Here is a 13,120-nt window from a genome sequence, read left to right on the forward strand (position 1 = left end):
CGGCCCTCTTTTCCCTATTACTTACTGATATATTATAAACAATAGGAAGGTAGAGCTGTAGTTATACGAATATGATTCATAAATATTCGTCACATCACTTCAAATAAAACCCCAAACATCCGTTTAAAGGAGCTGACCGATAAGGAAGAATCAAATCATTTATGTACATATATGGAAGTCCCCTTATAAACTGCAGGGGCATTTAAGAACCTTGTTGTTTTCAAAGCGATTAATATGAAACTTTGTAGGATGTTGTATTACAACGTCTTAGGTCATCATGTGAAGTTTGGTAAGTGTACAGTGGCTGGCATAGGGATAAATGATCTTTAAACTAGACATGCTTTTCAGAACTGGAACCGAAGAGGTCTTCCATTTCCAGCTGGAAGTGCATTCACCTACGGCAAGTGCTGGCACTGGAAACCAAACACTTTTGGCCAAAGGTCTACCAGCTGGGGGAAATTCTGCGTAAGACACCAACAAAATGCAAACAATCCCTGTAACATGAGCAACAACAACCACAATTGGAGAGCAACGTAAGCAGAGCTCAAGGCCAAAAACCAAGCCCTCCCTGCCTGTCCCCTCTCTCGCACCCACTCACACACACTCTGCCCCTTTCTCTCGCCCTCTTAATTTGCATGCATTTCTCTCTCTCCTCTCTCTCATCGATCGCGTTATTGCACTTGCATTGGAGAAAAGAAAGAGAAATAGAGAGAGTTACAGTGGGCCCGACATCCAGTTTTATTTACATAGTATAGCATTTAGTTGGGGCGTGTGGATATCGTATACTCGTTGCCCAACAGTTGGCTGCATTTCGAACTTATCTTATGTACATTCGCACATAATGTGCTTGTTTTATTCGCATAACAAATCAAACAGCATTTACAAGGCACCACACACATTGGGCCTCTCGCTGTGGCTCTCCCACAACCACAGTTGGGTTCGCGATTCTAGTACCACATGCATTTATTAAACTAGTATTATCTGTACTTGTAACTTTATAAAAAGGGTTTATTTAATAGATTGGATTACTGAAATTCAAACTATATATTTATGTACCTGTATTTTTAAAAAAGGTTTAGTTTTAAGGAATATATTACAAAAATTAAAACTATATATTGAGTTTTTAGAGATTTATAACCATTAGTAACGGAAATGAAAGCAAAACTCTATTTCTTTGATTTTTCTCTAGTAGTACCTGTACCTGTACCTTTATAAAAAGGTTTTATTTTCAAAGATGAATTACTAAAGTAAACTATATATAATATTTTGTTAATAAAGATTTATAGCCATTAGTAATTGATAAGAAAATAGAAACTCTCTTTCTCAGATATTTCAGTACAAGTACATTTATCTATGTATACCTTTAAAAAATATTTTATTTTAAATAAGATATTACTAAAATTCAAACTATATATTAAGATTTTAGAGATTTTAACAATTAATAACGGAAATATAAATTAAACTCATTCAGACATTTCTCTAGTATTAACTGTACCTATACCTTAAAAAAAAGTTATTTTTAAGAAAGACTTACTAAAATACAAACTGTATATAATATTTAGTTAACAGAGATGTATAGCCATTAGTAATTGATAAGAAAATAAAAACTCTCCTTTCAAGATATATCCGTAGTAGTACCTGTACCTGTATGTTAAAGAATGAATTACTAAAATTCGAACTATATATTTAGTTTGTAGAGATTTGTAGCCATTAGTAGTTGAAAATATTTCTGAAGATAAAAAGACTAATCAACAGGTTGTATCTTACAGTAACTGCTATCTGATCAACATTATGGGTATACTTTAAGACACAAATGTGCTAAGACTCCGCAGGGGACTGTGCGAAGCTTGCTAAATTAGTGCGTTTCGCGAAAACAAGTCGTCGTACTTCCTTGGCGCTGCTTTGTGCTGAACTTTGTACCCTGGCTCAAAGTGGTTCGAAGCGTTGGCCCCTCCCCACCCCGCGCCCCCTGAGGAGCGGGGCCAAAACAAACTCCAAAATGTTTATCCAAGCAAACCAGTTTTTCCCGACTTCATTAACGTTGTTGCATCTCAGTTTTCGGTTTGTTTTTGTTGAGCATTTCACTTGCTGCAGCCAGCTCCAACTTGTTTACGGCTGTTGTTTTCGGGCTGGGTTATGGGGCGGGATTTAGATTTCTCGGGTGCAGGGTTCAGCTTTTCGGGACGCTTTATCAGTGTTTATTGGGGGGCTTTGCCACAGGTCTCGGTGCCTAGTTTTAGTTGCCTCCACTGTCACTCACTCACACACCTGCACTCTAATTTGGTAATCCGCCGCGCTCAGCGGTCGTGGGAGAACTGCCACCAACCGATGCTCTCCCCAGAAGGGGGGGCAGGGGGGTGGCAGCGGGGCTCTGCCCCACAGTGGTGGCTTTGCTCTCTCTGCAGGCGAGTGAGACAGCGGATGAGAGATTGTGGGGGTGGCATTGACAGTGGTGGCACTGACAGTGGTGGAATTTTAGCCCATTTTTGACTATGATTTTAATATTAAAAAAAACTTGCCTATATTTAATTTTTTTTATATTCCTCTAGTCGGAACCTCAGTTTTTAGACTGGGAAAGCCTTTTAATAAGGTTTTTATTTCTACTTTTATGTAAATCCCCAAAATGTTCCCATATCATATTTATTTTTCAAATTATAAATTCTCTACTACTTATAATAATTACAAAATTAATAAAAAAAAATTGTATTTAAATTTAATAACAATTTTATTCAATATATTTAACCCAGCAGTCGGCAGTTCTTCATTAAGCGGGCATAGCTCCCCGTAAAAATTACTCATATATAAGTCAAACTGCCATTTAATCCCTAACCAAACATATTATACTAATATTGCCTTAAAAGCCTTCTCGAAGTTGAAAAGGTTTTGTTTTTGGAGCAACCTTAAGCTATGGACTAGAAAGCATTATAAGGTAGAATGTATATTAGGCTATGTTTTATACATTTGCGCCACCTGGTGGTCAAATGTGGTACATTTTACCAGTACGACCCCCAGATGGTGCTTTGAAATCATCGAAATTTGCAATGGTTTTCATTAGTGGTTTTTGCAATGCCATCGATAGTACCCGCTTACATTAAAATTTTGGACTTTTAAAATATACTCGGAAATGTGGTAGGATTAATTTAATTTAGTTTTTTTGTGGTTTTATAAATAGGCAATCTTTCATATGAGTTATTACTACAAACTCTTTTTGCCATCTTAAAACCCCTAGATGTTTTGAAATCCTAAAAGAGCTTGCAAAATATGCAGCTATACATTTTTTGAGTCCAGGACACCAAATTCCTAATTTGTACAGCCCTATACAAACATATGTATTACATTTTCCAGAGATTTAAAACCTCTAAGCCCAGTTGCATTGATTTCGAAATCGATAACCGGGAGGCGCGAGTACAGTTACACCCACGCATGCCTAGTAATCGATAAATCTGAACTATCGTGAGTGGCGCCCCTGGCGGGTGTCCTTTAAGCAGGACTTCTCGAGCAATCGATGTTGGAAAAGGGGAAAACTATCCCCCGTTATCGGCGCTGCCATCGATGTTTTTCCAGCTCTAGTCGCGCGCAACTCACTCGTAGTCGACTTTTAGGTGCGTAGTCGCGAAAAACTATGAAAACGCAGCTCTCGCGTCGAGCGGTCCTCAGAATCCGGGAGTCGTCCTCCAGTTCAAAAATTCAGCAAATAAATCCAACATTTCTGTGCGCCATTCGAAAACGATTTTTTTTTGATTTTTTTTCCAGGGCGATGGTTTTTTTTTTTTTGAAAATTACAGTGGGGCCGTGGAGGTGTTGGGAGGGGGTGGAAAATCGAGAGGGGGGCGCGCACGTGTCGACGTCGCAGTCGGCGTCGCAGTCGGCAATTGTTGCACGCTGCTCCTTCGCGTTTCTTGCCTCTGTTCTTTCTTGTTTGTTGTGTGCCTCTTCGTGTCCCGTTAATGGTTTCTTCTTCTCCACCACCCCCACCGCCACCCATCTGCCCCACACAACTGCAGTGCAAAGTGAAATGCGGAAAACGCGTCGCAGAGTAATCACATCGCAAACACAGCGAAGGCAGATAAATTGAAGAATTAAAGAATTGAAGAATCAAGCGAAAGCCAGTGAAGAATCGAACGGAAGCGAAGAATCGGAATAAGAACCGGAATAACAGTAAACACATATAACCACCATTTGAAAGCAATCAAAAAAGCAACCAAACAAACAACAAAAGCAACAAAAGGTAATCACCAAAAGGACGAAATATTGTGTAATGAAGTTGAGTTTCTTGGGCCCCAAAAATAAGAAAGGCGAGAAAGTAGAATACGGGGGAGCGAATGCGAAAGAAAGTGCGACAGAGAGGGAGAGGGAGAGGGAGAGGGAGAGTGTGCGTGAGTGAGACGGGGCGAGAGCGGCATAAACACACTTCTAATTGTAATTGTTGTCTACGGCCGCGCTGCCGGCGTCGCTGCCGCCACTAAAAGTTTTTCCTGGCCGTGCGACAGGGACGGCAGGCACGGCGAAGTTTTCCCCCGAAAAGAAAGCGCAAGGAAAACGGAAGTGAGCGGGGAGCGGGGAGCGGGGGGAGATGTGGAAAAAATGGAACATAATAAGTTAAATTTGCGTGCTCTTGGCCGCCCGTTGATTCATGTGTTTCTTACGCATTTATTTATTCAGCCTTTGTTGCTGCCTTATTGCTTTTTTAATCATTTGTTTGCTTTCCTTCTCATAGCACTGCGGCTCTGTTTTTCTTTGTGGAATGTGTGTCAGCCAGCAAAAAGTGAAATGCGCAATTATGTCAGCCACTAAATAAAGCGAAATGAGTCCTGGCAACTACAACAATTGCCTCTTTTCAAGTGCAACCAACACACCCGCACTTTGCGGTTGCATAAGTGTCAACCGCAACACACGCGTACAGTTTGACAGCCGCTGAGCGGGGCAACTTCGGCGGAAAACGGAAGAAGGTCCTTTTTGGGCGAGCACCAAAAAAGTGTGCTACCAAATTGATTCAAAGCGCTGTGGCGTTTCCGGCGAGCCTAAAAGTGGGCAGTAAAATGTGAAAACTGTGGGGCATCAATATTTCGCAGCCGTCTTTTGGGAGCTGTAAAATGTATGCAAACCTTTAAAATATTATCTCAGACCTATTAGTTGGTGTTTTTAAATTGCCTAAAAATAGCTGGAAAATTATAATAAATTCCCTGAGCTGTATTGCATGTTTTTAAGCAATGGAATGGCGTTTTTACGTTGATAGAATCAGCTGGACCCGCATTCAAAGCACGCTTTTTGTAATTTATTAATATTCCAGCACTGAAAGCTGGAAGTTTGAGTTCGGTCAAACTTGGCCGGAGTTCAGAAAGACTTGACTTGTGAAAGTTCGAGCTAGAAAAGTTCCACTGTACAGGTGAAAAGGGGTGAAAGTGGAGGCATGGCACCTGCGGGTGGGCGGCTTGCGTTAGTTGACATCCACACAAGATTGATATTGATGCCCTTTACACCCACACAGGCGCACGTGAACACTCACGTACAGTGAGTCACAGCAACAGGAAACGGGTAGAACGTCAAACTACTTAAATATTTAAAGCATTTGATGCCCAAGGAGAGGGCGATAAAGAGAGCGGCAGAGGAGGACGTGAAATTGAATGGTTCCGCCCACTTTTTGCGCCCGAAAGTATGCAAACAATGCCAAATGGCACCAACACAAATGTCAAGTAAATCTTTAGCAAGTCTTCCGCCCGTCCAAGAAACGCGAGAAAACCCACAGCAAAAAAAAAAAGAACAACCGAATTCACAAGGAGCGCCCAACAATTTTGTCACGCATGTGTGGCTGGGAGTGTGTGTGTGCGCTGTGTGTGTGTGGGCCAAATGAAAAGAGCCAAAACATTAAAAATGTACCAGCAACCACAACAACAACGCAAATACAAAAATAACAAGAATAACAAGAATAGCGGGAATAACAGAAAGAAAGTCCAAGCTGTCGGGCGCCGCAATTTGCTGTTAACATAAAATAAATAAAAATAAAAAGAAGCAATACACGTCTAAGCTCACATGCATAGTATAGCCTAGATATATTTTGGCAGTTGACTCTTGGCGTCCCCACTTTGCAATTTTCAATTTTACTTTGCGCATATTTAATATGACAAATCGTAAATAGGATTCGCCACACATACAGGCCCATTTCTACAGTGAAAGAAAATATATATTTAAATTAATAACAGATTTTTCCTGGGTCAAAGCTGCATGGCCTACATGGCTCACTAAGTAGTTAGTAAAGTTATTAAAGTATAATGTGCCCTATTTTAACCCTGAAAATAATTATTTATTTTAATAAAATATTCGTTTGCTCTGAACCAAAACTGCTTGGAATACAACTCCAATTATAATCGTAGTAACTTTCCTCTCACCAAGTTAATTTTATTAGTTATGTTATCGCTTTTTATAGCAGTGCCTTTTACGCTCCACTTTTATTGCTCCAAGTTAATGAAGTGTAAGTTGCTTGGAGTGGGAAGCGAGGCGAAAGGAATATCCTGGCTAAACAATCAAGCGGCATCAATAAACCCTTAAACAGATTTACAAAATAATTTATACTCGTTGGAAAAATCAAACATTTCGTACCGCTCGGGGACTTAAAATATTTGCTGTTGGATTTCCATAAAATATGTGAAATGTTTAGCTGCCACCCGTCGCTATTCTTTTTCCCCTGACCCTCCGCAAATGTTTTATGTTTGACATCCGCTGGCATCCGTGCTGCCTTGCCGTGGCTTCCGTTTCCGGCTGGCGTTGCATTCCCCCGCTCCCCTCTGCCCCTTGCTAACTGCATTATCGTTTTGCCTGCTATCTACACTGAGCGGAAAAGCGTCCATTTATGTGACAGTTTCCCATGATTTACTATTTTTATTGGCCGTTTATTCCATTCTAGAAGTTAATTCGGTTCTGACAAGAAAATGTGCCACCAATGGCTTGTAATACTCTTTCATATCCTCTGCATATTGAATTTTTAGAGAGTTAAGGGCAAGGTGTCTACTAGTATGCAATTAAATAATAGATTCCTATTTTCATTGCTTACTTACAGGCTTGTAAACATAAATATTGCATTTTCACCGAGTTTAAACTATACTTCACAGGATCATTTCTGTAGTCAGTCTTCACATACTTTCACACTAGATGAAAACCGAGTTTAAAGCAAGGTGTCTAAAAGTATGCAATTAAATATACGACTCACTATTCATTGCCTACTTGTAAGCACCTTTCAATAGAATAAATACTATTTTTCCGGGCCCCACTTAGCAGATTCCTTCTTAATTTATTTAGATTTTTCTTTGTGCAGCCAGCAGCACTTATCGCTGCTCAGTAGAACGAGCAGTTGGACCACCTGCTGACTTCCTGTCAGATTGTCAGACTGTTTGGCTTGGCTTTTGGCCGTGGCTGGGGCTTCTTTGCCTGGCAGCTGCGAGGACTCGCTCCTCGCGTCCTTGTCCTCGTTGACCTTGTGCCCGAGATCTGGCTGTCGTATCAAAACAAGTTTATTAACATTCCACTGGCCATCAAAGCGCTGCTGTAACCGCCCCCTCAGCACCCGCCCATGGCAGTTGGCAGGTGCCCATGGGGGGGAATACGGACAATTACATATGTAAAATGTGGCCACAGTTTGGCAGCCATTGGGGCGAATGGGCACGCCGTCCTGTCGCCATAAAATTGGAGCAAAGTCCCTAGCCAGCTTCCCCGGAAAAACAGAGCCCGAAGAAGCTGCAAGCCAGGGCTGTCGACCTTTTATTGCCTTTCCCAAGATTTATATTTTATGATAACTATAATTTGAATATTTCTTAATGTGCTATGATTTATTGAATTCTAGAAAATAATAAAGTTAAAATATGTAGATTCTTTTCTGCATGTTAAGAACCTCTTTAAAGGGTGTCCAAAAGTATGCAATGATATCCCACTGTGACGGAAAGCTGGCCAGCTTTTAACGTATTTTCAATCTTTTAGGAAATACATTTGGATTGTTTTATATATTTTTGACAGCCCTACCTGAATCCGAATCTGAAGAAGCTGGAAAAGCGAAGGGAGCTCGCCAAAGCACGTGCGCAATATGTAAATTCATTTATTTCTCCGTTGCTGCTGCTGCTCCTCAGCTTTTTGTGCCTTTTCTGCTGGCTTTCCCCAGTTTTTGGCTTTTTGGTTTCTGCTCCTCTCGGCCCTTGGCTGGATGTCGTTTTTATGTTAATGTGCCCGGCCGAATGTGAGTGTGTGCGGGTTAGTCCCTAAGCTGTTTGTGTGCCAGTGAGCCAGTGTATCTGTGTGTCCCGCTCCTTCAAGACCTTCCCTCTCATGTGCTTGCTCATTGCTTTTAATAGCCAACAACACGCCATGCATTAATTTATGAATTTCGTGTTGTACCCGGCTGCTCTGCCGGGCTGGCAGAGGCGGCAAAGGCGGCGGCGGCGGGCGTGGCCTTTCCGCCCACCCGGAAAGCTTTTAGCCGGAGAGCCAGAGCCAACAAGCCGCAGAAATAATTAAAAAAGAAAATAAAGGCAGTCTGCAAAAAAGGCTAAGACCTAAGACGAACCAATTCTGTCCACCAGAAGATTAAATAAATTATCATCGGTGGCTGCGAAGTAGTATATTTCAATTTGAATACTTAATAATGTTTAAGTAATAAATTAAATTTAAATTTTACTAGCAAAGGTCATTCAAATTCAAAATGTTTTATTACTATTTCAAAACATTTAAAAATCAAGCCCAAACGCTATTACGCACAAAAATATTTACTGCAGCTTTGAAAAGAAATAAATCATTCGGTATTAACATACATTAAATACAAGATATATTATTATTTTTGTAAATTTTGAAGCCTATTTTACGATACTATCACTTGAAAAGAAATAAATCATTTGATATGTTTATTTTAAATACAAGATAGTTTTTATTTTAATTTTGAAGCCTATTTTACGATACTATCATTGGGCTTAAAATATTAGATTTTTATACCTTAATGTTTTTTAATTCCTTATGGCCGTACCTTTAATAACTACTTAATAATAAAGAAAAGTTCATTCATATCCCAATTACCTGTGCTAAAAAATCGGATGAATTATTTTTAATAATTGCTTTACATCCCCAAACATTTATGAAACTCAAAACTACGCTATATAATGTATTTATACATGGGGCATAGTTAACTACAACTAACTACCTTATTCGAATTTAAACTGTGTAAGAGTTTTGCAATTATCATTTTTTCGCAAACCACAAATATGTTTAACAATTTTAAATGACGCCGCTGGGTGTTTTGGTTGCAATAACCACATAACTTCATTAAACGAATGAAAAGCTACAGTCGAGGACTTCCATTTCGCAGACCACAGGTATTTAAAACAAGTTGCGAATGATATCCATTGCGTATTTATTGCAGAAGCCTCAATAACTTGTTTATCGAAGTCGAATGTAAGCGACCGGAAATTGAAAACTTTTCAGGCCAATGGCTTCTAAAGTTGTTTTCTGGTTTCAGTCGCTCTGAAACTGTAGACGCCAGCTTGTCGACCGCCCAACTGTCGCAGCATACTTTTCGGCGGGCGCTGTAAAACTATTACACTTATTGTCGCCGTGCGTGCGAGTGTGTGTGTGTTTGAGTGTGTTTGTGGGGGATCCCCCGAAAAGTGTGGGAAAGGGATGCCCTATTATGGCTGCCTCTTCTTCGATTTTCAGCTCTTTTTTGCCTTGCTGCTCTTGTTCTTTTCACGTTTTCCCTTCTTTTTGTTGTTTGCCTTGCTTTGGCCTATTGTTTGCTTATCATGTGCATGGCAGTGTGTGTGTGTGAGCGTTTTCTTACTGTGTCAATATTTTTTGGCGTAAGCTTTGCTTTTAGCCATGACAAGTAAATATGCCATCACAGAAGCAGCAGCGGCAGCAGAAGAAGCTGAATAAATTGGCCAGTCTCGAGTTTTTCGCAGCCTCCTCCGCCCCGCCCCCTTTTGCGGGCAGAGGGGCGGCGAAAAAGAGAAGAAAAGCAGACAAAAGTCCCTGGCCAGAAGTTCTCAAGTTGTTGTTTCTGCTGTTGTTGCTAGTACGGGTGTTAGTGCTGCTGTTAGTGTTGCTTTGGTTGCGCGTGGCGCAATCGAAAAAGTTTTTATGACACAATTTCCCTTTGTTGCCATTTGCCTTTCGCCTCTCGTCTTTCTTGGCACACTTTCGATTTTCGATTTCGCCATCGGAAAAAAGGGGAGCAGCGGGAAAGCGGCCTCTGAGTCATTTCTGGTGCACTGGAAAAGAAGTTGGAGCAGTACGTAAGAGAGGGATTTATACTAGTGCAGATTGATATGTGTCATTATACAACTGAAATTGAATTGAAAAAGTTATAGGAGTGCAGTTGGGGTTCAACTTTCTGCAGATTAAGAAAACCCTAAAATAAACTAGGATATCAAAATGGTAGCTCGCTTAGTTTTCAGTGCAAAGCCGCGGAGCCAAGAAGTTATTGGGGAAACTTCAAAGTGGAGAATCGGAGACTAAGTCTGAGACTGGCTTAGCTATATTTAGAATGTTCGGTGGGCGTGCCAACCATTTTTTTTCCTATTGGGAGGAGAGGCCGAAGGACTGCTTTCGGAGCAATCGGCACAAGGATACGCTCCCCCCAACCCCCGAAAAGCCAGGCAGAAACGAAGTTGCATGCAAGAAACGCCATGCAAAGCGGGCCAAAAATTATGTGTTGCATACTTACGTGCGCCGCACTGACCTTGCGTGCGGCGGAAAAGGGGGCGGGAAAAGGGGGTGGGAAACGGGGGTTAAATCCAAGGAGGAGGCGAACAAGGAGGCAACGACTTGCCCAGGTGCAACACTATCTTTAAATGTGTCTGTCGGTGGGTTTTATTGCACTGCTCGTTTCGGGCACCAAAGTCTAATTGGATAGGGAGGCAGAGACAAAGATAGAGACCGAGACAGCGGCGGCGAAAGAGATGGCTAGCGGGAAAAGAGGGAGATGGCCAGAGAGCGAGAGGGAGCAAGGAGAGCCTCGGCTTTAGCCTAGGCCAAATTAATCGATAAAAAGATCAAATTGAATTTGCCACTGAGGAAAAAGCAGGGGGAAAAGCAAGGGAAACGAGAAAAATGGAAAAGAGGTTGGGTGGGGAGATGGGGAGGAGGGAAGGAAGGAAGGCAAAAGAGGGCCCAAAGGCAGCCAAGTGAGCCGTGAGCTAAGGCCAAAAGCTGATAAGCCGCCGCAACAATAAAATCAAATCACATCTGGCCCGCGCCACGTAAACGGGCTCAAACGGTCAGCAAACGGCTAACGGGTAACGGGCAAACGGGTACTGGTGTATCGGTTATTGGGCTGGGGACATAATCTGCAAAAAGGGCGAGAGCCCAACTAAACTCAAGCAAACTTGGCGGGATTTAAGCGTTTAAAATGGAATGTGAAGCCTAATTTAAAGAGCTCTTTCAACACTTTAATGTATTTTGAATTCGCTTTCCTAATAAGCTTTTAGAAATCCATTGTTCGAGGTCTTTAGATATAAAAACTTCATTTAAAACTGACAAATTATGAAACAAACTTTATATTTATATTTTATTTGCTTACTTATTTGTCCCGTAAAGCCTGCAGGAATTTTAAATTTTAATTATAAAACATAAAAAGGCCAGCGAATGCGAGGGCACAGCTTGCTTGGGCTTTTTCCGGAGAAAGTGTGTGGGAAAATCTTGCTACTCCCCCTCGCTCTCCCACACCATTAATTTAATGAGTACTCATCTCCATTTATTTTTCATATGCCGAAATGCTTTTGGCACTGGCGCCGCCTAATTAACTACAAAATATGAATAAAAATGACTCACTCAGAGGAGCGGAGACAAATAGGACGCATTATCCCCGGCATCCGCGGCATTAGTCGGAGATAATGTTCTCTGAGCTCTTGTAGGGGGCTTTGAAATGGCTGGCCTCCAAGGTACAAGTTCGATTCCACCCGCTGCAGTTGGATTTCGGAGAAGTGGCCAGCCCCAGGTCTTCAATGCAATCTCCTTCAACTGAAATATGGTTCTTGGGAATGGGGAATCCCAAAATAGACTTTCTTTCGAGCCTGTTTTTTTGTTGTCTTGGGTTAATGAAATGGCTGCCCTACTTTGCCAGCCCGGCCAAGGCGGCCCAACTTGGCACGCAAAAGTCAGGCCCAGTTTCAGTTCCACAGGGCAAAAAATATGGTTTCTCTTTTACAATTTATTGTAGTCGCTGCTTAATACTAAATCATGCTATCGCCAAAAACAAGCAAAACATCTAAGATAGATATTTAAAAAGGTTTTATCTACGTCCTAAAAAAGACAGTGTTAAGAAACTCCAAAGGGATGAGAAATCAGTGCTGATCAGAATTTTAATAATAAATAGATCATGGTCATGCTAACACCAAAAACAGTTAAAAAATCTAAAAGGCAATGTTTAGATATATGAAATGGCTTATATTTGCCTTGAAGATTATGTATTCATTTAAACTTAAAAAATTAAGTGTTGGAAAATCCCAAACAAAGCATCAAAATCAGTGTTGGCCACTCATATTATTATTATTACTATTTTGCTTATTTTGAGGCTTTTATGCATCTATTGATAGGAAAGTAGTTCTGTAAGATATAATTTTAAGGTATAAAGATATATTTTTCCAAGTGCACTTTCAGTCGTAGTCGCAGTTTCAGTTAGCAGTTCCAGTCGGAGGCCCCAGGCAACGGGCTGACGACTTGGCAAAATCAAGGTTAAGTATATGTATTTATGCGCATACCCAAGTAGCAGTGACTTGGGCACATATATTTCCCTGGGAACGGGGAAACAAAGGACGAGGGGCCTGGGCTGCGACAGGAAATGTCAATCAATTAGCCCAGCCCTAGGCGCCAAATGCGTCGGCGGTCGGCCCTTTGTGGGATCGAGGATACGGGGGGATTTGCGGGGCTCCGAGGAATCGGGGAATCCTTTCGAGAACGGGCCCTCCTCCCCCCATCGCCGGGTCTTTGACCATAGCTGATTGCACCCGCCTTCTTGGAACTCCTGACCTTTTGTGGCGGTGGTCAGAAGGACTCCCAGGACCGACGGTCGGGCGTTCCGGTAACCTGTTTGACTTTAATTTATAAGGATGGCTTCTGATTGATCGACTTGATTTACCTTCTGCAGAAA

At 41.5% G+C, this 13,120-nt stretch overlaps 1 protein-coding gene and 1 non-coding gene across 10 annotated transcripts in view; both read left to right on the plus strand.

Annotated features, from left to right (window-relative positions):
- The first annotated feature begins 3,604 nt into the window (after positions 1–3,604).
- Positions 3,605–13,120, plus strand: part of LOC108026293 (potassium voltage-gated channel protein eag) — a 59,197-nt gene continuing 49,681 nt past the window's right edge. For all 9 annotated transcript variants that reach the window (XM_050887076.1, XM_050887078.1, XM_050887093.1 and 6 more), the window contains exons 1-2: positions 3,605–3,711; positions 4,005–4,228. The gene's annotated coding sequence lies outside the window, so the exon portion shown is untranslated. The remainder of the gene's footprint in view (positions 3,712–4,004; positions 4,229–13,120) is intronic.
- LOC122818692 (small nucleolar RNA U3) lies at positions 7,090–7,171 on the plus strand. Its single transcript, XR_006368186.1, has one exon. It is a non-coding gene; the product is annotated as a small nucleolar RNA U3 (small nucleolar RNA).

The sequence above is a fragment of the Drosophila biarmipes genome, chromosome X, assembly GCF_025231255.1.
Source record: "Drosophila biarmipes strain raj3 chromosome X, RU_DBia_V1.1, whole genome shotgun sequence".
Lineage (NCBI taxonomy): Eukaryota > Metazoa > Arthropoda > Insecta > Diptera > Drosophilidae > Drosophila > Drosophila biarmipes.